Raw genomic sequence first — 11309 nt, forward strand, 5'->3', positions numbered from 1 at the left:
AATATATAAAAATATAGATTTTTATAAAAAATTATAAATTTACCTATCATAAAATGTTTTTTATGTAAAAAAGGGAGAGGGAAAAATATAAGATAAAATTTTCTAACACCATTTTATTTCAAAACCACAATTACAAAAAATTTAATTATCAGTTTTAGATGAATTTTGTGACTCGTAAATCATACAACCAGGTAAGCCACAGTCGTCATTTTTACACATACAGTAGATAAGTGCATTTGTAGAATCAGGGAATATATGCACAGTACAGAACACGAGTGACGAGCTGCCGCGATGTGATGGCGAACACGACGAAACATGCGACAGATTGGTGTGCAGGAGGCTGATTGGCATGATGAACTGTGAGCAATTACTTGCATGAAAACCATCTTATGTTGATTGAAAACAAAATATAGCCTTAAGGCATTATTTTTACAATAAACTTCATTATTGTCCATTATGACATTAACCTTTCCTAAAAAAAAAAAAAAAAGTGTAGTTGAAATATAAAAATTTTAAGGAATGCTCTTCGTACACATAACCAATAAAATAGGGTTGCTTATAAATAAAACAGTCAGTGTGAAAATTGACGGAACACCGTGCAGTTCTGGTCAGTTGTATAGCTTACTTACTCGATCTAAGCATACTCCCCTTCAAGGCAGGAGTTTAAAGTGATTTTACAACCACCACTAGAAAGATATTTATTGGATAAACTTGCGCCATTATAGAGCAGCTGGAGCAATACAACATCAAATGAAAAGATCATCAAAGTAGTATCATCTCCATGTTTTGCCGGCTGTACGATCAAAAGGCTTTTACAGACGATACCCTCTCCTGCGTCGAGGGTTCCTTCGCCGTTCACAAGGTGATCTTGATGACATGCAGCCCTATCTTTAATGATATCCTCCTCTTGGGTAATCTTGATAAACACCCAATAATCTTTTTAGGTGACATATCTCCTAAATATATGAAAGAGTTAGTTTCCTTTATGTATCGGGGGGAGATTAACATCCATCAGAACGAACTCTCCAACTTTCTTAAATTAGCAAAGCGTTTTAAGATCAAGGGATTATATAATGATATACAAAATACTGCCTCCACTATAATAGGATACGGACCACCCACAATACAGCAGTCCACATCCGGACCACCCATAGAGCAACAACCTATATACGGACAACCCATAGAGCAGCAACATACATATGGACAACCAAAAGAGCAACCACCCATTGAACCCAGAATGCAGCAGTCCACATACGGGCCACCCATAGTGCCACAGTCCACATACGGGCCACCCATAGTGCCACAGTCCACATACGGGCCACCCATAGTGCTACAGTCTACATACAGACCACCTATGGAGCAACAACCTATCATACCGACCACCCATAGAGCAACAACCTGGATCACCCATAGAGCTCAAGGTACCTATAGAGCAGGCTAAACTTGTCAATGTTAAACCGATGTTTCATAACCATCACCGGCATTTGAAGATTACTCGATGTCACTCCTTACCAAATCCTTCTTAAATTCCAATAAATATTCATTCATCCCAATGAAATTTTCTAGCCAGGGGCCTGAATGAAACTAGGTTGTTTCTGTAGTTCCTGTATTTTGTTTGTTGGTAAAATATATTATCCTTCAAAAATTCATTGGTTTTATTTAAAAAAAAAAAATTAAACTATGATATAATAGCATTAATAATACACTCAATTTTTTCTATACATATTGGACAAGTACTTAATAATGAAATACATACAGAACACACTGCCAAATGTCTACAAGGCAAGATTATAATATTTCTGCCATTTACCATACATACTCTACACACAATAGCATTATATTGAGGAGGAGTAGAGGAAAGAACTGGGGGAGGGGTAGCGGGATTACTACTACTAGATGGATATCAGAGTAATATGGTAGATTGGGAGGAGATGATGGATTAGCTGGTAGTTGGATCATATTGATTTCAGGGTAAGATAATGGTGGATTGAGTGGTTGTAATTGAATCCTATTGATTTCAGGATTAAATGGTGGTAGATTGAGTGGTTGTAGTAAAATCCTATTGATTCTAAGGTAAGATTGTTGTGGTAGTGGGATCATATTGATTTCAGGATAAGATGGTGGTTGATTGGGTGGTAGTGTAAATGATGGTGGTTGATTGGGTGGTGGTGGTGTAAGACTTTCAGGGTAAGATGGTGGTGGATTGGGTGGTGGTGTAAGACTTTCAGGGTAAGGTGGTGAGTAACCATTGAATAATTGTTGTTGTAATGGAGGTGATAACATATCTAAAAAACTATCGATTATTTCAGGGTAAGGTGGCGAGTATGAGTAAGGTTGTGGTGGTAAACTGGCTTGTACTTTTAGTTCTTCGGTCCCCATAAGCTCCAAAACTGCCTCAGTACACTCTTCAATATTATCAAGTCTATAACCACCTTTATTATACTACTCTTGTTCATTAAATAGGTTATATCATCATCCGATAGATTTACTCGATAAATCTTCTGAGTCTTAATTGCAGAATTACTCTGTTGGTAAGGAGGAGTTTGATCTTGAACCTTAAAGGGAAAATAAAAAAATAAATATTAATATTATAATAATATTAATAAAGAATAATAGATGTCATTATTATATTTTATATATTTTTACCTTTTTGATAAAGTCAGCCTTCTTTTTCAGTAATAAAAATTCACATCTTGAGTACCAACGTGCATGTACATTCCATATTTCTTCCTCGTCATTTTCTTCCCAATTGTGAAGACCGATACCACAAGAAAAACATTGTACCATGTCAGATAAGCCAATGTAATAAAACCCTGTTTTTGCTAAATCATGGATTGTTGGTTGTCGTCGTTGTATTTCGAGTGGCCATATCTTAAAACTTTCCAATCTAGTTTTAAACTTATTATATTCCTTATTAAAACAGAGGCTATGTGGAATAAGTCCCATTCTTATCCAATTTTCTCCTGCAAAATAAAAAATAATTAATAATTTTATTAATATTTATATTATTATATAAAGTATGATAAAATAATTATAAAACACTTCCCATGATCCTCCTCTCCCGTTTCTGGAATTGTAATTATCTGGTCTAAAATGCAACTCTGACCCAGGCTGATGTTTGCCGTTGGTTGATTTCTAACAAAGGGACAATGGGGAAAAAGTCTAAGATGTTTTCCGAGGGGCGTATCATCCTCTTCCCAATTACCTATGATACCCCGGCAAAAATAACAGGCACAGAAATCTTTATTTTTGAGATAATAAAAACCTGCAGCGGCTAAATCTAAGGGAGATATCCACGAAGACGGCAGGGGCCAGTCTACGAATGTATCCAGTCGTTCCTTTTCAAATCTGAACACACGGGTGTCATAGAATGTCTTGGACCGATTTAAAGTGCGTAAAAATATGCACTGGGGCTGTTTCTCCCTGTGAAAAGCTTCGGCGGCGGCGCCGCTGGTAGTGGTATCGAATTCCAAATTGCACTGAAAACATTTTACTTTATTCTCCTCCTGAGAAAAATAAAACCTGGCTCTCGAAAGGGTCTCCACATCCACTACATTTATTAAAGGAGAATTGACAAAAGTATTCTGGCGATCTTTTTTTTCATAAAGACTCTACCTCGATTGTTCCATTATTATTCACAGCCTTTCTTGTATGGTTATATACACCAAAACTAGATCTACTAAGGAATGTAACGTAATTTATACTATCCAGAGTTGTCAAGTTGTAAAATAAATGGTGTCATCTGGTAATCTGCCTGCCAGCTCCTCGAAGTTTGTGTTTATATATATATATAAAATAATTTTGTTTTATTGGTAAATAAATACAGTATGTTTCGGTCCTTCAGATTTTTATTTAAAAAAACTATGATATAATAACTTTACTAAAATACTCAATCTTTTGTATACATATTGGACAATTATCTAAAGATAAAATACACATAGAACATACTGCAACATGTGTACAAGGCATGATTATAATATTTCTGTCTTCTATCATACATACTATACATACTAGAGCATTATATAGAGGAGCAGAGGAAAGAACTGGGGGAGGGGTAGCTGTATTACTATATGATTGTGCTGTAAGACTTTCAGAGTAATATGGTGAATTGGGAGGAGATAATGGATTTAGTTTAGGTGGTAGTGTAAGTCGGAATCTCACTTCTGCTATCTCTGTCTCCATAAGCTTCAAAACTGCCTTAAAACTCTCTTTCGGATTATTAAAGGGGACACCTTTCTTTTCTAGTCTTTTATAAAGAATGCGCCTTACATTATTGAAGGAAAATCCCATGGCGACAACTCTTTTTATTATACTACTCTGTTTCATTAAATAGGTAATATCATCATCAGATATATTTACTTGATAAGTATAAATCTGAGGCTTAATTGCAGAATTACTTTGTTGGTAAGGAGTTTGGTCTTGAACTTTAAAAAAGGGAAAAAAATAAATTAATATTATATAATTAACAAAATTCTTATTTTATTTTTTAATAATCCATATTTTACTGTATAAATTATATTCCTGAAACTGGAAATCTTACAATTAAAAACTAGCCACCTCACTCTACCTCTTTAATAAAATCCCACCCCTTTTTCCGTCTGACAAATTCACATAATGGGGACCAACGTGCATGAACATTCCATGACTCGTCATTTTCTTCCCAATTATGAAGACGATAATTAAGTCTGCGATGTTCTTGAAGGGGCGTATCTTCCCAATGGCCTATGATACCCAGGCAGAAAAAACAAACACAAAATTCTTCCATTTTAAGGTAATAGAAGCCGGCAGCGGCTAAATCTTCGGGAGCGGGAGATATCGAAGACGACCAGTCTACGAACGTATCCAGTCGTTCCTTTTCAAATCTGAATTTATCAATGTATAATGTCTTGGGCCGATTTAAAGTGCGTAAAAATATGCACTGGGGCCGTTTCTCCCTGTGAAAAGCTTCACTGCTGTCGACGGCGGCGCCGCCGCCGCTGGTGGTGGTGGTGGTGGTGGCGGTGGTAATAGTGGTGGTAGTGGTATCGAATTCCAAATTGCACTGAAAACATTTTACTTTATTTTCCCACGGAGAAAAATAAAACCCGGCTCTCGAAAGGGTCTCCACATCCACCACATTTATTAAAGGGGAATTGACAAAAGTATTCTGGCGATTTTGTTTTTCATAAAGACTCTGCCTCGATTGTTCCATTATTATTTCACAGCCTTTCAAAAAAAACATATACAATAACTGGAACTAGTAGGTTTTTATACTCCCAACTACCTACTAAACTAAACTGAAAACTGTAACATAATTTATACTATCCAGAGAGTTGTCAAGTTTTATATATAAATAGTGTCATCTAACAACTTTTTGTACAGCCACGTCATTCAAGTGCCTGCTAGCTCTGCGGGTGTTTAATCTGACAACAATACATCATGGATATACACTACTACTATACAAGAGGAGGAGAAAGAAAAAGGAAAAAAAAAAGAAAAAAGTTACTTATGTATCTGAACCACAAGTACAATATCTAATTTTAGACCCAATTTCTAGAGAAGCTAGAATGGCGACTGAATGGATAGACAGAATGCATTTTAAAAAACGGTGTGATGATACGTCGATAAAATTATCTGCTATTTTAACAGAGAGTCATCGAAAGAATGTATATGATAATAGATTTAGGTGTTATCGCCCAGTTTGAACCCCGCGTCTCACCTATAGTGTTGATATAATGCAGTATGCATGTGTAGAGAGCTAAGGAAGCTAATTTCTTCCTTCAATGGTAAAAATGAACCTACAAAGTTTACGAAGATACACTATCATTCTGAACCACATAATTGTCACTATTCATTAAAAATTTATTTGAACTGTAGTTTTTTTATACACCCCAAATCTATAACAAAACTGAAAAACTTTATAAAATAAAAAAAATAAATAAAAAAGTTACTTTGGATATCGTTTTTGTACGAGAAAATCTAAAAGATCTATAGTATTGTTTACCACACAGCATGTATTTGAAAAACATTTTAATTTATTAGTATCTATATAGAGACTAGCAGAGGGTGTTTTGAATGTCCTCGTTTTTCGTGATACGGACAGTAAATGTTACTTTTCCATTCATTACCAGCTGCCTCATTCTCCCAATAAGGATCTTCTTTTAAAATCTTTTGACATTCTAGAGCAGCCATTTTCATTTGTTTTATATACTTATATACTGATGGGTATTCTTCTGACTGTGATTTTTTAAAACCTTTTTTTAAACACTTATATGACGACAACGACGAAGAGGAGCTTGATCTTTTGGTTGGTGGTCGACGACATGTATTGTTAACCATAATTTCATATTCATATTCAGTTTCACAATTTTCTTTTTTTTTTCAATTGCAACTTGTATTTCCTCCGGAGATATATGTCCACCGGTTTTACATTCTGTGAATATAAACTGAATTTCCTTATTCATTATGGAGTTAAATTCTAAAAATCAACAAAAAATATTAAACGAATGGAAAGATTATTATCAATTTATAGTAACATCTCAGTTTTTATATATACAAGATAAGAGATATGCCAATTATTTTGAATCACTCTTAAGGACGTGGCCTTCTTTTGTAAAAAATTTAAAAGTTATAATTGTTCATCAACGAACCTCAGGGAATAAACAATGATATTTATCCAAAGATAAAACTATATTAAATATATTTGACTCACCCATCGAAATAAAATTCTCATCGATAAATGGAATAACAGTATCTGGTAGTTCTGCTTTCGGTATTAAAAAAATACTTAATTCATTGATTGCAGGAATAAAAAAGGAAAATAAAAACATATATATCCAATGGGGTTCAAATAATAACAATGATAATAGCAATAGTGATGATGATAGTTGATTGATGAAACGATAACAACTAATATTTTTGAATTGGGGTAGGGTAAGGATTGATATATAAATATTGGGATATAAAATATAAAATCTATTATTATCTATAGGTTCACTAGATGAAGATCTATACTTAAGTAGCAGACAGAAGTAATAAGCTAATAGCTATTCATGGAATGACCACCAGGAGAAAATTTTAATGTACCTTTACTGGAAGTGATGTATTTGTAACTTTGAAGATGATAATTATATAGTCAACTTGATGCTGCACACTCATTCCAAGTTTTGCGAAATTCTACTAACAATAATAAGTTTGTCTCCGCCTGCATGGATAAGAAGGATGTGAAAAGTCTTGAAGAGCAGCAGCAAAGTAGAGAGAAAAAAGATTCAACAAGGAGACAGGAGCTAAAACTTGTGGTGAGGATATAAATATTAATAAACACAATGTATTTTTTGATCAGAAAATGGATCTTTAGTTATGAACGAATAGAAAAAGTTGCAAAATTGTTGTTATATGCAAATAACAATATATAATGCTTATAAGGAAAGATACACCCTAACCTCGAAAGTAGCCTTGACAAGCAAGAAATTTTGATTGCTATATAATACAGCAATTAAGTTTTTGGTAATATATTGCAGTGTGTTAACTATGCTCAACATGTGGCGTTTGGTTCACAATTAAATGTAGATATTCTCCATTATAGTAACTAATGAGACTTTATCAATCATATGTATTAATATAATTAATTATGTATCTACATAGCCACTTATGATGGTTGTTGATTATTAATGGAAATAAAGTGATGCCGTGTAGGTTTTGGGTAGGAGTGGAAGTGCAGCTGGGAAAAATCATTTGTGGGCGTTTCATCTTTCTTGTTTGTTATGCCTTGATCGTTTCGCTCATCTATGGTTAAAGTGATAGCATGTCTCTAAACGACTGTTGTAGTGTACATATTCTGAGATAAGCATAGAGTCCCAGCACCGAATTGATCCATAGCTTTGATGAAATTTTTTAGCCAAATCGAGCTTTAGATGCAGTGGAGGCAAAATATCTTTTCTGGGATCTACAAGCGGATTTCAGGAAAGCACAGTTAAACCTTCCAGGCGCATCTCTTGGTCTTGTCGGCCAATCCTTTCTCACATAGTGCTCTGCATCAGCTCTGCTGTTCCATATTTAAGCACAAAAAGCACATGTGCTTTGTGTAGGCACTCTGAAGGCCCAGTAGTAAACTGGATGAAGATCTAAATAAATAACAGAGCTATTCAGCACTTCTTCCCAATAACCACCACCAAGGAGAAGAATTTTAATATACCCTTCACTGGAAGTGATGTATTTGTGACTTTGAAGATAGTGTATAGTAGTAGGGTGTGTCATACGGAGGCGAATTTTTTTTTTTTGAGTTTGAAAATCGGCCCATGGTATTAATGATGTAGTTCTATGTGCAGAATCATGTGATATCTTCAGATTTGAAAAGTTTTTCATATTTTTTGCTAGGTAAATTTTAATTAAATTTATACCCAAATTCAGTATTCTACCCTTTTACCAATACTACTAAATAGCTTATTTAAAGTAAAGTAAATGTATCAGGTTAATTTATTAGGATGAAAATGATCCAGAATAGTGAAACTAATGATCTTGACACATTTATTAAATTTAATATTCCTTTTAGAAAAACAAAATCATCAAATACAAAACTTGGTTTTACTACTACTTAATTCGGGTAAGTTACAAAACAATTATAGAGAACATGTCTTTCTTGCTTCTGTTTGTACTCATCACCTCCCTAAGTTGACCACCTGAGCTCGATGTAGCCTTCCCTCCTCTCCTGGTTGTACATGACTGCTGGCTCCTCGCTCACTTGCTGCATGGCTAACGCCTATACTCTGGGTGTGCGAGGTCAGACAGGGCTACGCATGGGGTTGTCCAGGAAAGCTCTGACTTGAACATTGGTGAGGTTGCAGGTAAGAGGGGCTCACTGCCAGCCTGGATGTTATCCAGATCTATGAGATCAGTGAGGGTCTTGGCACCTAGATTGACTTCAGGAGTCTTCCTGACCCTAAAGGAATCGTCAACAACTGATTCGTCATGCCCAGATCCTCTCATAAGTCTCATATCCAAGATCTTTTTGACTGACACTCTTCTCTCCTCCTTCATCCTTACTGCAGAGCATTGTCCCAGAACTGCCTCGATGAGCATACCAGGAAGATCTCCTCACAGTTCGTTCCAAGTACCAATCTGAACAACCTTCCTTTTGGCTGACTCTCAGGAGCCTGGTTGGAAGAGAACATGCCTCGACCTTCGGAGAACGATGACTGACCTTATGTTAACCAATTTGGCAAGTAGACACTCACGATGAATTGGACAATAAGTCTCAGGTTGTGAAGCTGGTTCCTTTCAGTTTATGATGAGCGACCCAAATTCTGCAGAACCTGGAGAGCTGCTAGAGCCACCTAGAATGTGAGACTGACCTATCTGCAGGTAAGCAAGTCTATCAGGCATGACCCCCAGTTTTGATGGCACTGCAAATCATGTAACCATAGTGTTCGGTCAGTACTCAGGTCGTCAATGACAGTATGTGCAAGCTCAACGAGTGGAGGGCCAATCCAGATTTTTCAAAGCTCGGATTTATTTCTAACTCAGTGGCAGAGTCCAGCATCTTGCCAAGAGGACCAGACCATCTGTTACATTTGAAAGAGTCTTGCCATCCAGCCCTGGATCAGATGTCTGGAGTGGCAACTCGTTGCGGAGGTCACAAAACAATCCAGACCAGCTTCCTCCCAATCTTCCGCTCTATCCACTGTATGACCCCTTGCCACCTCCTGTGTTCGTGTTGGTGATGTCCTCCAATGGCCTGCAGGGTCTGGTCTACGTTCCTCTCTGAGCCAGTTCACAATGTTATCTGCCACTATCTCAGCTGGTTTCCTGATGTCATCTTTCTCTGGAGTGAAATGCCACAAATACTTCCCCCTCCTGGTTCACTGCAGCAGGAGTAGTGTTCCTCCTTCACCATGGCAGGGAACAACTTGTCAGAATCTCCAACTTTCATGAACACTTTTAGTGTCATCCCTTCTCCCATCAAAGAACAAACAATTGATTCCATTTTTCTTATCCTTATCAAACTCCTCTTCTAGGTTACATTGACAAGTTTTCCTGAGCTCTCCTTACTTTGTTATGATTCATCACCAGGTGAACATCATCAGGTGTTATTAAACCACCGTCAATCCAGGCAGTTGTTGCTATCTCTGCTTCTCTGAGACCAGTGTGGTGTCGCATGCTGGCCAGAGCTATGCTCGGCTATCTTTCCTATTTCTGAATCTTATGCCTGGAAGGTTTGGGATCATTATTTTCTGGGTTAGGACAAAGTCACCATTCTCCTGGTCAGCACTCGGATCAGCCATGGGGAAGTCATTAAACTCTGAATCAGCTTGACTCCAATCATCGGCCTTTTTTACTCCTCACCCTGGGCCTTCTCAAGCTCCCTTTTCCTCTTTGCAACTTTCTCCCTCTTCTGTCTCTGTGGCAGCCTCCTGTCTCTTGACTCGGAATATCTTGGCTAGAAATCATGAGAGCCCCTGTACTGCCAGTCTTTCTCTGTGCTTTGACAAATGCCAGTTCGATCACAGGAAATCTTCAGTTCACGCTTTGCAAATACAGGAGATGTGGGCCTCGAATTTACAGTCACGATCGCATCCAAACCCAGGACAGAGAACAATTAAGCACTTGTAAGTAATTATGTCAATAATCAAGTCCAGTTGCTTGGCAAAGTTGTCCTTAATCAGCAAGTTTTCCTCTCCCAAGAGAGATATCTCTTGCTCTTTTCCTGAACTGGCTAGCAGTCTCTCACTAATCTTCTTCTGACTTGTTATGACTGAGGCTTGAACTGAGCGTTAGCCAGAGGTACTTCCTGTGCCAAGACAGTTTTGGTCATATTTCACTGGCAATGTCTTTGTTTGTGTAAGTTCTTGTCTTCTTTTTCACTGACGGCTTGATTAAACCACTGTATCTCAAAGCATCTCTCAATGTAGTAACTCCGACTTCAGGAGCTCTCTCCCAGACCCAAGATAGTGACTGAGATGGCTGGATTTTTTGTTCCTCGTCCTGGACACAAGCAGCCATCGCAAATATTATCAACTTATAAATGCATCAGAATTGGAAACAGAAAAAATATTGTTAGTTGGGCTATTAAAGAATGAAGTCAGAAAGCAATGTTCACTATTTAATTGTAATGCACTAATGCAGTTGTACGTTAGATTTTCGATAAATTTACGCTAAAATTTACCTAGCAAAGGTTGCAAAATATTGAAACTGAAATTATTTTCGTTTATATACACTAAATCTACCAAAAAAGTGATGGGCCATTAGTTTAGCTGATCTTCCCTCCATGACACACACTCCTAGCAGGGTAGCCACCTTGATACACCAAGTTTGGCCGAATCTACTAAAACGCC

This window comes from Homarus americanus, unplaced genomic scaffold (assembly GCF_018991925.1).
Source record: "Homarus americanus isolate GMGI-L3 unplaced genomic scaffold, GMGI_Hamer_2.0 scaffold59578, whole genome shotgun sequence".
Classification (NCBI taxonomy): Eukaryota; Metazoa; Arthropoda; class Malacostraca; order Decapoda; family Nephropidae; genus Homarus; species Homarus americanus.